The sequence below is a fragment of the Camelus ferus genome, chromosome 6, assembly GCF_009834535.1.
Source record: "Camelus ferus isolate YT-003-E chromosome 6, BCGSAC_Cfer_1.0, whole genome shotgun sequence".
Taxonomy (NCBI): domain Eukaryota; kingdom Metazoa; phylum Chordata; class Mammalia; order Artiodactyla; family Camelidae; genus Camelus; species Camelus ferus.
In genome coordinates, this window is record NC_045701.1 from 3,904,956 (window position 1) to 3,918,467 (window position 13,512).

Sequence of the window (13,512 nt, forward strand, 5' to 3'; positions counted from 1 at the left end):
CTACACTCAGAGTGAGCACTCGCTTGGGACCTTCATTTTGTCCAGATGCGTTATCTAGTAGGCCTGATTCTTTCCATCTTATTCTTTGTCTTGTGGCCTTTCCAGGTCCTAGAGTAGAAGACTGGTTTGAGAGGTGGGGCTCCTCCATGTAGTGTCCTTGGTGTGTGTCACATGAGGTTGTGCTGGAGGGAAGCAGAGGACCCAGGAGTTTGGCCTGGAAGGGGTTAAGCCTGCCCACCCTGTAGGCAGCTGCCGCTCTGATCGCTGAGAGGGGTTTTGCTGGGTGGCAGAGCAGATGGGTGTGGGGGGTCAGGGTGGTGTGAGAGCCTGCGCTGCCCTGGACCCAGTCAGGATGCCAGCAGCTGACCCTGATCCTGCCCGTCTGTGACTTGGGGCCCCAGTCTCCTCATCTGTGAAATGGTGGTTTGAAGTCCTTTCCAGCTCCTGAGGGTTGGAGCACTGACCTGACTGATGGCTGTTTGTTTGTCACGTCTACGCCCTCTTCCCCCACCCTCACGCCCTTCACAGCCGACTCAGAGCCCAACCTAGAAAGGGAGGACAGGAGAGGCTCCGAGCCTCGCTCCTGCTGGGTTTCCTTCTAGCCTTGCTCTGAGCGGAGCTGAAGTGGCTGTGGCTGGCCCTGGTCACGCCCTCACCTGCGCCTTGGGTGGCCCTGGTGCCCTTCACTCCTTGCCTCACCCCTCTCCTGAATCCCAGGCCTGCGCTGGGCAACTTGTGTCTAAGGTGTTCTGCTGATGGATATGTCCACTGTTAAAGGCTCATGGGTGACATTTGCAGCCCCAGCTGGTACCTGCATGTGAAGAGAGGATACCCCTGCCCCACCCCGGCCAGGTGCTGTGAGGGACGAGGAGCCCAGCCAGCCGCTGGCCCTGTAGGTAACGGGGTGGCAGGTGGGTGGGCTATCTGGACTCCAGAGGGAGGCTGGGGTGGGGAGGTGCTGGTGGCAGTGTTTATTCCAGCAAGGGGGTGTTGGGGGCAGGGTTGATGCTTTTCCTGCCTTGTAGTCCTCGCCTCATTGCAGTATTTGGACCAGCCAAGCACGTGCCCAGCAAGCGAGGCCTTCCCAGCCTGCGCCCCTCCCAGTGCTGGTGGGGAAGCTGCGCAGAGGCCTGCAGCCCCCGCCTGGGGCCGAAGCCGATGCCTGACCTACTTCAGCTGTGGCAGGAACCACTGGGTCTTCCTGAGGTGGTGAATTATTTAGCTGGGGCACCTGGGCCTTTCTGAGAAGGGCTAAGAAAGCTGCTCCATAATTTAAAAGGCCCCCGCTCCTCCGGCTTCCCTGGGGGGCCTCCTTCATGCTTTACTGAGCAGGGCCTGCGTCTGAGAGGAGGAGCCGGGGAGGGGAGGGAGGCCCTGAAGCCATCCCAGAGCGGGCGCTCCAGCTGGACGGGGACTTTCTTCAGGGTGAGGCCTCTGCAGAAAGGCCTTGGTGGACAGTCGTGTTGGGACTGAGTGTGGAGATGACAGGCCTTGAGTAGTTTACGGGGCTTCCTGGCAAGGACGCAGTATGCTGGGGTCAGAAGCAGCCAGGTCCTGACTCCCCATCCAGTGCTCTTCCCTGAAAGCACCTTCTTCTTTTCCAGAAGTGTTTATTCCTGCTCTGATGACAGGTGAAAGGCTGCTGTCCTTTCTGGAAAGATCTTAGGCCTTGGAATCACTAGGGTCCCTTTTGCTCCAGCAGCACTGAAGTCCCCCCCACGGCAGAGGCGGCCGGCTCGTCTTCACAGGTGCACACGCCTCCCGTCCTGCTTCACATGGAGGTTCACACGCAGCTGAGGCTGGTGCTGAGTGGATGCTTGCTGAGGCCCCGGGGGGCCCGGCTGCACCCTGTGCCCTGGCTGCAGCTGGCTCTAATTCCCAGGACGGGGAATGATGCTTATCACCCGAACCGGGCCATTCTTGGGTGCGGCTGCCTTGCCAGCACTTTTAGGCATGTGACTTACCGGTGGAGCATTTCCAGGTGAGCAGGTTCCCAGAGCTCCTGTGGGACTCGGTGCTGGCAAGGGCTCAGGCTCCCTGGGGCCCAGCGGTCCCAGGAGGGACCAGGCTCCCTTGCCCCTCACCCTTTCCACCCTGCCCTGCCTGTCACGCCCTGCTTCGCCCCCTTTAATGAGGTCTGGGGTCAAGCCTTTTGGTCTCTAGGAGCTCTCTCAGAATGCAGATATCCCTGAGAAATGGGGCAAAGCCCCTCAGAGCAGGATTAGGGAAAGTGCCAGGAGGGGACCCTGGAAGAGAAGTAAAAATGGGGTAAGAAGTACTTTCCTGCAAAGTATCGGGAGGAGGGAGCAAAAACCTCTCCACCCAGCTGCAGCCTACCCTGCCTCTGTCCATCCAGCAAGGCCTCCACCGGGTGGACGGACGGGGGGACCCCCTCCGGGAGAGCAGGCCCTGCTCCCTCGGGAACTGAGGAGGGGCTGGAGGAGCTGAGGACCCCCCTTGTGAGGGGAGAGAGGCTCCTGTTTTCCCCACTTCCTTGCTCGTCACGCTGCCCACCCACGCCCTTTGCTCTGTGTGGACAACACCGACAGGCTCCCTTGCCCTCTGGCTTCTGGTTGGGTTGGGAGTTTGAAGGGAGGTCACTCAGTAAGGTCAGGTGCCCCTTGGCCATGGTCTTCATGACCTTAGAGCAAACCACCCCATAGGGCTCTTGCCCACCAGAATCAGAATGTTGGCACGTAGCCTCTTGACCAGTCCCCCCTCCCACTGCGAAAGTTGAAGCACAGAGAGGTCAAGTGCTTTGCTCTAAGGTCACAAAGACCATGGCCAACGTGTACTCCTGCTCCCGGTGTGTCTCCTGCTCCCAGTCCATTGCCTTCCACCACCCGACATGGCCGTTCCGGAACCACACAGACACACGGGCACATGGGCAGACAGGCAGCAGACTCAGGGTGGCCATGGGCTGAGGGCCTCTTCCCACAGTTTCCAGGACCAGAGCTCAGGTTTCCTGCCTGCAACACTCTGGCCTGATCTTTCCCTGGGTTCCTGGGTGCTGCTCCCTGATTAAGGGGCACAGAGAAGCCCTCTGGGATCTGTCTAGCTTCAGCCCAGCCCCGTGCAGTCTCTCTGGCCTTTTAACCTAGGGAGCAGGGTCATTGGACCTGCAGGACCCATCTGGGCATGCAGGAACCAAGACAGCGTATCTCCATTTCTGCTCGTGGTAGAAAAAATGCAACACAATTTAGGAGGAGTCTAAGAGCTGAGGAGTGGCTCCATCATTCCATGAAAGCCCATCTTTCCTCCACGGAATGCGTATCTACTTCTTTATGAACCTTTGCCCTTTTATTAAGGGCTATTGTGCAGGGTTAATGAGAACACAGGATCATACCACACACCAAGTAGGTACTCAAAAGTTGGCTATAGTTATTTTTTAAAGAACACAGTTTGCTAGTTCTTTCATCCCTAACAAGAAATGAAATTAAGTTGGTTCTAATTTACTCCCTCCCTGATTATTTTTCCAGTGGGGTGCTCATACTCAAAAGGTGTTCAGCCTCTTCCCTACCTGGGGAGAGGGGGAGGGGACAGAGGGCGGGGCGTGCCTACAAGCCCCTGCGGAACTTGCTCTCAGCAGCTTCAGATCTAACTCGCCTTTCGATTAAACCACTGAGGATTCCAGAGTTCTGCCGACAGTAGCAGCAGTAACAGTAACACCTTCATACACTGCTTGATAGTTTACAAAACACATTCATATATGCCATCTCTGGTGATCCTCAAAAACCCTATGAGATAAACAAGAAAGGTGCTATTATCTACTTTTTGCAGCTATGGAAACCAAAGTTAAAGAGGTCCCACAGAAAGCAAATGGCGAGACCCTGGCTTGCTGGTTTTCCCATCCAGAGTTAAGTGATTCTCTGGAACTCTGGGCCACAGAGTCCCGCGAAGGCCAGGGATCCTGGAGGCCTCTGGGAGAGCCTCACGGGGACTAGAGGAGACCCGCTTGGGCAGGAAGAAGGGCCAGTGTTACCCAAACCTCTCCAGTAACCTAGCTAAGAAATAGACTAAACAAACAAGCAAAAAAAAAACAAACAAACAAACAAAGGCTACAGCCACGTGGGTATGTGGGAGGGGAAACAGGGACCTGCATAGGGGTGAGCAGAACTCAGAAAGCACTTAAGGTGGACTTGTTTCCCAATTTGGCCAGAGCAGGATTATTCATGTGCCAACATCAACTCCTCCTATCTGATTATCTCATTAGAGTCTGTGAGCGGCTGCCTCTTGGCAGTGTTGCCCAAATGACTAGTTTTTACTGCTCACAATGAATTATTTGAGTTTGTTGTTTTCAGTAACATCCCGGGGCTAGGAGGGACCTCAGCCTGCAGCCTTAGCCACAAGTCCTCCCATCTCTGATCCTCAGGGTTGCCCTGGGACATGGTCTGCGGACCAGCCACCTCTATTTCGTGGGTAGGAGGTTCAGGTTTGGAGAGCTGCTGAAGTCCTGTTTGGCAATAAGGAGCCAAGCCAAGGCCCTGAGCTCTGGGTCCCCGTCGCCCTGGGAAGCCCCTTGGTGTCTGCCCATTTGTCCTCTCCTCAGTCTTCCTTCCTTCTGGCAAACGCTTGCTGGGTATCTGCTCTCTGGAGCCTGTGTTTGGTGCCAAGGTGAAGGACAAGGCATAGTCATTGTTCCCGGGGGCACGGCCTGGGGTCTGGGGGGCTGGGCTGTGGAGCTACTAAAGTGAGAGGTAACCAGGATGGGGAAGACTTAAGAATTAGTGGTTCCAAGTGGCTGTTTCTCCTTTCCCCCCTGGATGCTGCCCTATTGCCTCCTCCCCGCAGGAGTCCAGACCCTACTGTGGGCCTGTGTTGTTGCAGTTCTGTGCTTCGCTTCTTGGGCCAGCTATGTGGGTGGCTTAAGAGGCGGGCATGGAGGGAGAGGCCTCATTACCACCCCAAGGCGACCCCACAGCTTCCAGAGCAGGACACTCAGAGTCCAGCCCCTGCTGAAGGTGAGCTCTCAAAACAGAGGCTTCTCAGCTATGCCTGTTTCTCTCTCCAGACCCAGGTTCTCATTCCTGGAACCAGCAGAGTGTGCCTCCTGGAAACTAGCTTGGGTCTCAGAAGAGATGGAGGGAGAAGCACCATAAAAGGGGGACAAGGAGGGAATGACAGCCCCCAGAGCAATGATCTCCACTAGGATTTTCCCAAAAAACCATGCTCCCAAATATTTCTTTGCGTATACTTCCTATGGACATATATATTTAAATCTCTCTTGCCTATAACCACCAGAGGCCAAAATACACTATTTTGGTGGGGTAGGTAATTAGGTTTACTTATTTATTATTATTATTATTTGAAATTTAATGGAGGTACTGGGGATTGAACCCATGACCTCATGCATGCAAAGCATGCGTCTAACGCTGAGCTATATCCTCCCCCTGCCAAAATATACTTTCATAGTTTCAAAGAACTTTCTTTCATGGTTCTCTTGGGCGTATGGGCTGATGGCCAGAGTCAGGTATATAGGACCCACCCCAGTCTGGCTTCTGGCCCCTTCTTCCCTGTGCATTCAAGTCCGGACATGTACTGACCACTGTGTGGGCTCTGAAATACCCACAAGGAGAGATTTTTTTTTTTTTTCCTATGAGATTGAGCATCACATTCATCTTCGAGGGGGAACTCGGCATGACCTCACCCCAGGTCTAGGCATTCTCTATGACCCCAGCAAGTCCCTTTATCTCGCTTTGGTCCCTTCCTGGTCCTGCGTCCCCGGCATCCTCCATTGCTCCTTTGTCTCGTGTCCACCTGTGTTTATATCTCAGGCATCTCTTCTTGGCCAGTGATACCCAAGGTGAGGTTTCTGCTCCCAGAAGACAGCACTATATCCATTTGGCCTCTGATAGAAGCATCTCTCTTCCCAGGTGCCGGGTGGGAGGAATGAGGCTGGGGCACCCTCTTGTGGTCAAAAATGCTCACATGCCTCACACAGATATTTTCCCTTTTTGATCTTCCAGGAGGAACTCTGCCTGGAAGAGTTCTCCAGGGTCCATTTGTTCTGGGCTGTCTGGGCGCCTCTGTTCTGACCAGTGCTCTCAGAGGCAGAGTCAGCAGTCATTCACAGACGTGGACGGAGCACCTACGGGGTTCCTACACAGTTTATATTCTACATAGCCGGTCCCTGCCCTGGCACTGGGGATGTGAAAGTGAATATTAGGTCTCGAGAAATGGGATTCACCAACCTCAGTTCACAGATGGAGAAGCCTCGGCCCAAAGAGGCAAAGAGATGTGCCCAAGTTCATCCATTATGCAGGTGTCCTGACTCAGTTTCATAGATTATCCAGTTACCTGCATCCCTTTCCATCTCACTGATTAAACTCCCAATATGTCCATAGTAATAAGCCAGGAATGGCACAGGGTTTAATAACCACAGGTGATATTTTTAGAGCTTTTCTCATACCTGGGAGACCTTTTACCCCCGGGGATGGCAGGGCTAGACCTCCTTGGGGCCTCAGATTTTGGGGGTTTGCTTTCAGTGTACTATTCCCAGGTATCACTCCAGCACTGCTGAGCATTGATCTCATCTGTGTGAACCTTGCTGGTCCCTGCCCAGACAGGAAGTTTCATTAGGGCTTAGATCATGCCATCCTCACTCACCAGCTAGTCTAGAGCACCTGGTGGTATCTAACAGAAGCCTGCTAACTGGCTACTTCCCTTTTGGGACACATAGCTGGCAAGTCTCTTCTCCTCTCTGGACAAGTGTCCTCATGGGAATGCAGCCTCCACAGAGGTTCCCACCCTGTGAAAGCAGTCAGAGCTATCTGAAGGTGCTGTGAGCCGCCTTAATGGGCAATGACTTTCTTGTCCCAGAACGTCTTCAAGCATATGCTTGCTGGACGATGCTTAGTGGGGCTGTTCCGAAGGCGGGTCAAACACTGGATGACTGGTTGGCCCCTGTCCTGATGTTTTTTGACCTTGTTCTCCACCATGACCTGCCCACCTTAGTTAGGAGTTGTATTCTCCCAGCAGGGGGCAACGGGACTGAGGGAGGCAGCCTGGGTGCCTGGGTGGCAGGAGAGCTCGTGCCCCACTGAAAGGGGCTATGGTTTCTCCTTAGCTCCGGTCACCTGCTCAGCAGGATGGAGGCCCCACTGGCTTGATATTTCAAGAGAAACTGGATGTTAAGATTTTAATGTGGAAATTCTTAATTCTGGATGTTGACAACTGACCAAAAATATTTAAAACTGTTGCAGGGGCTAAACCACAATCCATGTGCTGTCTGTTTACAATTCAGAGAGTCCTTCTAGTTTTCACTTTGTGCAGTGAGTCTGGGGACACAAACTGCCCCCAAGAGCCCAGTTACCCCCAATCCATATGGCCTCCTCCTCTCCCCTTCTTTTTCCTTTCTTTTTCTACAGAAGCAACTTTGGCCATCTTTCCCTCCACATCAATCCCGGATCTCCCCATAAGGAACCAGAATTCAGCTTCCCTGATACACTGTATCAGCAATGCCTCCATAGGCCACCAGGGGGCAGGGCGCAGGAAACCTTTGGTTTTGGCTGGCAGAGGCGTGAGGATTGTGATGACTGCCAAGATTGCAGATCTGTCTTGAGTTTTAGGTCTGGGGGTTCGGGAACAGCATATGGGGTCAGTTCCCTGGGGGTGCAGTGTCTTGCCATTCCCCGCCTCACCTCCCAGTGGGTGCTATCACCTCACCTCTGTATCACTGGAGAAACTTTCTACCTGGACCTCCTGCCCTTAGCTCCCCCAGCCCCAAACTGTTTCCCATGCCCCCCACCACCCAGCGATCACTGATGCCAGACTGATCTGCCTAAGCCCTGCTTCCCACAGACCCTTCCAAGAGCCTTCAATGGCTCATCATCTTATATAGCTTTTCAGAGCTGCAGTGTTGAGATGCAGATCCCTGTTGAATAAAGGAGTGGAAGGGGCTTTTCTATCATCTTGATTGTATGATGATAAGGGCCAGTCTCGTAATTCCAATTTCACAGAAGAGATTGAAGCACACAGAGAAAAGTGAGCAACGCAGCCATGGAGCAGAACTCCTATGTTTTCTGACCGTCCTTGTTAGGTGATGTGAGGGGTATAAAAACTTGACAATATGGTTCTCATCCTCAGAGACTACAGCTTGTTAGGAAAACATGATACACACATAGAAAAAGGTGACTCACTCCCAGTTGCTGGCAGTACAGGCAGTAATGGCAGCGGGCGCTCAGGGGAGGCCCCAGGGCCTGAAAGTGAAAGGCTTGCCGAAGGCAGCAGTGGTCTTCACACTTGGGCACGTGTCTCCCTGGAGATACGAAAGGACTTTTGTAATGGTAGGTGGCAGGGTTGTGTTGAAGGGACCCCACTTCCAGAACACATCGTCAAGAAGTACTATTCCATCCATGCCTGAGAGTGCCTCTCCCCCTTCCTGAAAACAACCTCTTTACAGAAGGAAGGTGTGGTGATCATTGGTGCTGTTCACCCATTTTCCCCATTCTCCTCCTGCCAGGTCCTTTCCCAACTTCTAGATGTTAGGTGTGGCCGTGTGACTTGCTTCGGCCAATGAAATAGGAGCAAATTGTGTCTCTTCTGGGTGGAAGCATTTAAGAGCCAGTGTGTGACTCGCCTTCTTACCTTCCCTCTGCTGTGCTGACCAATGGATGGCATTTCAGATGGTGGAGTCTGGATCCCTGAGTGAGGATGGCACGGATCAGAACCTCCAACCAACCTGTGATGGATGTGTATCGTGAGTTGAGGGATGGGGTGGAGGAGAAACGAACTTGTGTGGGTTTAAGGGACCGAGATCTGGAGATTGCTTGTTACTACAGCATAAGTTAGCTTACACTATCTAAAAGGCTGAGCTCTCACTCATCCTAAATCTTACTTTGGTATGTTGCCTCAGTGTGTAAACATCTCTGAGCCTCCAAAACAAGAAACGACTTAAAATAGTGATTTCAGTATTTTAAAGTGACTCAAAATGACTGGGTAATGAATCCTGTAAATCAAAGATTTCCCAGTATTTTGCTTTCAACAGTTGAAGGAGGTAAAACAAATTCAGTTGTCACCTGCTGGAAGATTGGGTGGCATTGCGCAGCTCTGCCGGCATTTCTCCCATTCCCATGTACTTTCTTGTGTGAACAAGATTTCAGCATTAGCATCTATAAAAATGAAATGTGAAGATAAAATCGATGCTGATCACTGTCTCAGTCCAGCATCTATCTCAATACAAGTTGCATTTCCTATACAATTTTACTTCTAATGTTTAACAATTCCCTATCAATATCTGCAGTATGTGTTGTTATAGTGGTAAGTCGATCCAGACGAAAATGTTAAACTCTAGAGCCTTATGGTCACAAAAAGAGAAAGAAAGAAAGAAAGAAAGAAAGAAAGAAAGAAAGAAAGAAAGAAAGAAAGAAAGAAAGAAAGAAAGAAAGAATATGCATTTAATTTTTTTAAGCTTTAAAAAAATAATTTGTTGAGGTAAAAGTCACATAAACTAAAATCAACCATTTTAAAGTAAACAATTCAGTGGCATGTAGTATATTCACAGTTTAGTATATTCACAGCATCACCTCTGTTTGTTCAAAGCCTTTCCGTCCAAAACAGAACCTCATATCCACTAAGCAGTCACCCCTATTCCTTCTGCTCAGCTCCTGGCAACCAGCAATCTGTGCTCCGTCTCTGTGGACTTCTCTATTCTGGACATTTCCTATAGATGGACTCATGCAATAATGTGACCTTTAGTGCCTGACTCCTTACACTTAACATAATGTTTTCAAGATTCATCTAGTTATAATAAAGTTTGTGGCATGTATCAGTACTTCACTCTTTTTTATGACTGAAAAATATGCCATTGTGTATGTATATATATATATATATATATATACACACACACACCACAGTTTATCCATTTATTACAGTTTTAATTATATATATATATATATATATATATATATATATATACACTTAATATATATATTTCATGGCAGAAAACTATGGTTTGATGACCAGTAAGAGATTTTCAAGCATAAACTACACGTGACAATAGGATAGCGTTATGTGGGGGAAGTGGAGAAAAATAGGAGTTCAAGGGGGAAAAGCAAATGATGTCAATTTTCCTCTGTTAAAGGGGAGCTTGTTTATGTATTTTGCGAACGGTTGATGATGGGAATCAAATCACTGGATACATTTCACATCAGTTGTATTTTAAAATGTCAGTATTTCCAGGATACCGCAAATCACATCCTTTGCGACTATTTAAACCTGGTTGGAGAAAAAAAATTTTTTTTAATTTAAAAATTTCAAGAGAACACATAGTTTAAAAAAAACAGCTTTATTGAGGGGTACATAATTTAAAATTTTGTTTAGAGTGTGCGTGAGCTAGATTATTGAGAGACTTACTGCCTTGGGGATGGGCTGGATTTGGCTTGGCAGAGGAGGAGGAGGAGAAAGGCACTGTGGGTGGGGAGAAGAGAGAAAAGATAAGCAGAAAGAGGGCGTGTTCAGGGAACTGGGAGGGACCAGTTCATGGAGGAGAGTCATCGGAGACAAACTGGAAAGGTAAGTTGAGGTCAAACTAACAGTTACGAGGCTAAGGCATTTCTGCTTCTTGTTAATTTTAATGATGCAAGTTACATATGATTATAATCTCCTTGTACAAAAGTAAAACTTTATGGATGCGCTTGGGACCATTTCCTCCATTTCTGGTCCCCTCCCCACCTCCCCAGAGGTGAGCCTGGTTTTCAGTTTGGTGTTGACTCCCTCAGATGTGTTTCCATGGATTCACGTGCACGTGCTGCAGCTCTCTTCCGGAGACACCCCTAGGCTGAGGAGTTTCGGCTTTAGGGGGTCAATGGCTACTGCTGTCTTGGGAGAATGTGGCATCAGTGTTAGTCATATTGCCTGGTTTTTCAAAAGACTAGAAATTGGGGTTTCTGTGTGAAATCTCTCAATATTGGCTCAAAACTTTCTTACACGCCGTGCTTGCCAAACAAGGCATGTGTCTGCAGGATGCATTTGGCCTGTGCGTTGCTCCTGTGTGATCTCTGCTTTAAGGCATCCTGCCGGAAGGCAGAGCGCTGGCCTGTCACATCATCTCCTGGCAGGCCGCTTGGCGCTGAGGTCTAGGTGGTTGTGAAGGAGTCTGGGCTTCTTAGGGAGCTGCTTTGGGAATGGTTGACTTCACTGTCCATGTCCAATTCCTACCTGCTTTCCAATATCCAGCTAGTAATAGAGCTCTGTCCATAAGTTGGGAGCTTAGCAGAAGGTTCCAGAAGCATCTTCATAAATCCAGGAAGTCAGCCAATCTAGACTCACTAGAAGCCAAGATTCCTCCAGGGAGGTGGACCTCAGGCCTCCGGTGTCCTCCTCTCAGGCATTGGGGCGGGTCCTTACGCCTCTCCCAGGACACAGCCCAGTGGGAACATAGACTGGTAGCTATTTCTCAAAGGACTTTGTCCTGTGACTAAAGCCAAGCAAGGCAGTCAGACAAAAATGAAAACATACACACATACACACACACACACACACACAATGTCCCCAGCACTTCCAAGACCTTTTCCCACGCAGTCCCGGGGCCGCCGGAAGGGCAGCTGGTCATGGGAATGGACCCGCGGTCCCCTCCCCCAGTGGAAGCTCCATCCTGCTCCATTCACTCCCGGCCTTGCGATCCCCGGCCCCCTCCACCCGCTTACTATGTCCAGGGAAGGAAATAGCTGAACAATGTGGCAGATCAGAGAGCGGGCTCCCAGCCCAGGCCCAGGACGGTCCTTGGCCCCCTCGCCTGGCCGCCCTTCCGTCGGGTTCCCCGCAGGTCGGTCTTCCTGAGACCTTTCTCCGACCTTTCTCCCTATCTCGTCTCCATCCGTGGAACTCCAGGTGGCTGACACCTCTCTTTCCCCTCCCCCACCGTGTGGTAGCCCCCGATGGCCACACTCCCACTTGGGTGCACTTCCTAATATGAGCGACTGAGGCCAAGCAGAAACTTTGGCCAGTGGGGGTGGGTAGGAAGAAAGGGTCATTTTTTCCCTAAAGTTTTTCTCCAGAGGTGAAAGCAAACCCGGAGAATGGAGCTGGAACAGTGCGCCCGGGGGCTCATTCTCCCCCCAGGACGGAGGCCTGGGCGGGAGCGGGTGGAAGTGTCCGCAGGCCCGTGCCTCACTAGCGATGCCCAGTTCCCAGGGGCTGGGAAGCTGGTGGGAACCACGACTTTTGTTTTTCCTGTTGGCCTAAAATAATGTTTTGCCTGAGCCGGAACCCCACGCCCCAGGCCGGCCTGCCCCTTACCGGCTCTCTCATTTCTGGTGCTTTCAACCGCCTTCCCTTCCGCCAGGCACTTCCTGCCCTGGCAGCCCGGGGCAGGGTTCCTCACAAATCTTTTGCCGCATCCGAAAGCCAGTGTCCGCTCTCTCCCCTGGGTCCTGACTCCGGGAGTGGGATGGACGCAGTTCACTGGCTAGGTGACAATAGGCCCATCTCCTGCCACACCCAGTGTGATTCCACCACGTGGTGACATGAGTCCTGAATCCCAGTGGTTTTCCCGTGACCCTGTGAGTGATTTCTGCCCCTCCCTATGCCCCTCAATCGTAGACAAGCTGTCACTCGGAAACCTAAAAGCTCTTGAGAGTGGGAAGGGGCCCTCAAGAGCCCGCTCCCAGCCTTGGCTTCTGGGTGAGACGCCAAGGCACAGAAACCTCCGGCGTCTTGCCGGAGATCAACAGCCAGTAAAGGAGGCGGGGTGGTTCGCTCAGTTTTCCACCTCGTAGGCAATGTCTCTGTGTAACCTTCTATGACTTTCAAAGGCAGCTTTGGCATAACCCTGGGAGGGAACAGAAAAGAAATGCCAGTCTCTCGGTATATTGATCTTCTCACTTGGACCTTTCAGAACCTTTCTTTTTATCTCCTTTTTCATTGCCTCAGGCTCTGTTTCCACCTTGAAAAGGTGATATTTGAACTGTGTTTTTAGCAAAGAACCTATGGCTGATTCTACACTCCGCTGAGCAGCACACCTCTGCACAAACCATGCCGTCCCCATTTCTTCCTAGTTGTTTCATACATGGAAATCATGCTCTCCAATTACACTGTAAGCCTTAGTGCTTCACAAAAGGTTGATTGAATTCTACCACAATTAAAAAAAATTTCATTGAGTGCCTCGGGGCGCACCATCAGGTGCGTGCGTGCGTGCGTGCGTGCGTGTGTGTGTGTGTGTGTGTGTGTATTTTAAACGGTTTCTTTGAGTCATCATCTAAAAAGGTCCACTGGTACATTTGGTGGATAAGTCTCTTAAGTCTGTTTTAATCAGGTTTCTCCTCCCTTTATTTTTTTTCTTTTGAGGAAATAGAAATTTTTGTCCTGTAAAAGTTTCCAACACTTGGGATTTTGCTGATTGTATTTTGCATTCCTGTGATGCCTTCCAACAAGTTCCTTGTCTCCTTTTATGTTCTGTAAACTGTTGTTAGGCTTGCTCTGATTCAGGTTCAAGTTTTTTTCAAGAATATCTCATAGGTGGTGATCCTGTCATCAGGAGGTGCATAAGATTCATGTGTCTCTCTTTTGTAATAT